This window comes from Nerophis lumbriciformis, linkage group LG09 (genome assembly GCF_033978685.3).
Source record: "Nerophis lumbriciformis linkage group LG09, RoL_Nlum_v2.1, whole genome shotgun sequence".
Taxonomy (NCBI): domain Eukaryota; kingdom Metazoa; phylum Chordata; class Actinopteri; order Syngnathiformes; family Syngnathidae; genus Nerophis; species Nerophis lumbriciformis.
The window spans coordinates 50126158-50128332 of record NC_084556.2 but is presented as its reverse complement, the minus strand read 5'-3'; the positions used below and the strand labels follow the sequence as shown (position 1 = coordinate 50128332).

At 37.3% G+C, this 2175-nt stretch overlaps 1 non-coding gene across 1 annotated transcript; it reads left to right on the top strand.

Moving 5' to 3' along the window:
• Positions 1-243: 243 nt before the first annotated feature.
• trnat-agu (transfer RNA threonine (anticodon AGU)) lies at positions 244-317 on the top strand. Its single transcript has one exon. It is a non-coding gene; the product is annotated as a tRNA-Thr (tRNA).
• Positions 318-2175: the final 1858 nt, after the last annotated feature.

Below are 2175 nucleotides of genomic sequence, written 5' to 3'. Positions count from 1 at the left end.
AAAGCAGAGCAAAAAAAAAAAAAAGCCACACAAATGCGCAGTTTTGCCTTTCGAAATAGTTCCAATGTGGATTTTGGTCAACGTTATTACAGAGTTCCGAAGATATTGAAACTGCCTAAAAATTACGTCACTATTATTTAAGAAGATTATTTATGTTACAGACGTTTTATTATAATAATGATAGTTTATATTATCAGGTGGTTTAATGCTTGATAAATGCCATATCGTGCAAGATGGCTAACCGGCGCCGTGGCTTAGTTGGTTAAAGCGCCTGTCTAGTAAACAGGAGATCCTGGGTTCGAATCCCAGCGGTGCCTTTTTGTTGAGACGAATCCTGTTCCTCAAAGCCAGTATATATATATATATATATATATATATATATATATATATATTAATGAATTGATTTGTAAAAAGAAGTAAAGATCAAGAATAGATTCAACCCACATGACAACCAACACTTCAAATGTTAACGGAACAGGAAACATTTTGAAAGCGGTTATCACGTGACGGTCATGTGACCAAGAAATGACGTTATCTTTGGCCATTAAAGCTCCTCTTAAAGCCATTGAAAAACTCCAGTGCTTTAATGGGTTGCAAAAAAATTTTATTTCACTTTTCTGCTTTAATTAATTATAATAAAAGAAGCTTTGGAAAATCGGGCTTTTCAATGTAAAATTGCTGTGGAAAACATGACTTGACATATTTGTGACATTAGCAAACAATACTTCATAAATGTCGCTTAGTAATTAAAAATGATCAATTAAAGATACAAAAGCTCTTAAATTTATTTCATTATAGCAGACATTTAAAGTGGTTTAGATGAGCCTTTTTTTTTGCCTGTTTGAATTTTGTATTTTTCGGCTGACCATATTCTGAAATCCCAAAAAGAGGACACATATATGCGTGCCAAGGCCGGGACCAGGTGAACATTTGCCAATGATACTTGAACTTGCTTTATAAATAATATATTTATTTAAATAAAGCATTTTTTTCTCCTCTGTTGACGGCAGTGTTGGCGCTAGGAATGTTCAAAATGGGGTCCCGGGGACCCCATCAAGTCATAAAAATGGGGTCCCACGGTAAATTTTTGGGGGTCCCACTTTTTTGTAAGCGTTTTGAAAACAAATGATACGCGTATGCGTTGTCCTGTTATATCTCACATTCTATATTGTGTTTTGGAAAAAGGTTGTCATAAACGTTACTTAATTCATTAAAAGAAATAATAAAAAAAATTGTATGCATATGTAAATTTATTCAGTTATAAACATTCATTCACTTTCTTCTTTCCTTCATGGATCTAAACTTTACCGCTGCTGGTAGTTTTTCCTATGTTTTTATTTAATAAGATGTATGTGTATTTATTTCAGTATAAAAGTGTGTATTGTAGCGTCCCGGAAGAGTTAGTGCTGCTAGGGCTTCTGGGTATTTGTTCTGTTGTGTTTATGTTGTGTTACGGTGCGGGTGTTCTCTCGAAATGTGTTTGTCATTCTTGTTTGGTGTGGGTTCACAGTGTGGCGCATATTTGTAACAGTGTTAAAGTTGTTTATACGGCCACCCTCAGTGTGACCTGTATGTCTGTTGATCAAGTATGCCTTGCATTCACTTGTGTGTGTGTGAAATGACGTAAATATTATGTGACTGGGCCGGCACGCAAAGGCAGTGCCTTTAAGGCACGCCCCCAATATTGTTGTCCGGGTGGAAATCGGGAGAATGGTTTCCCCGGGAGATTTTCGGGAGGGGCACTGAAATTCGGGAGTCTCCCGAGAAAATCGGGAGGGTTGGCAAGTACAGGTATGTCAATCAATCCACTCTCTCGCTCTCTGCCCCTCCCTCAGGAATGCTGCTGCGTGCGCACACCTTCACAAATTGTTTTGTTTTTAACCCCTTCTTAACCCTGGACGTACATTGAAAATACACGCAACCCTGACTCAAAATGCCGGACATTTGAGGCATTTAAGAAACCCCGCCCGGGCAGCCCCGCAAAAGAGGACATGTCGGCGGAAAAGAGGACGTATGGTCAGTCTAGTATTTTACCCTATTTTTATTATTATTATTTTTATATTCTATTTGTATTTGCTTTAGCTTTCTTTCCTTTACATGTTTTGGGAATGACAGTATTTGCTCAACCTGATTGATGTTGAATTTGTTGAGATTTGTTAAAAGTGCTTTGGTTTT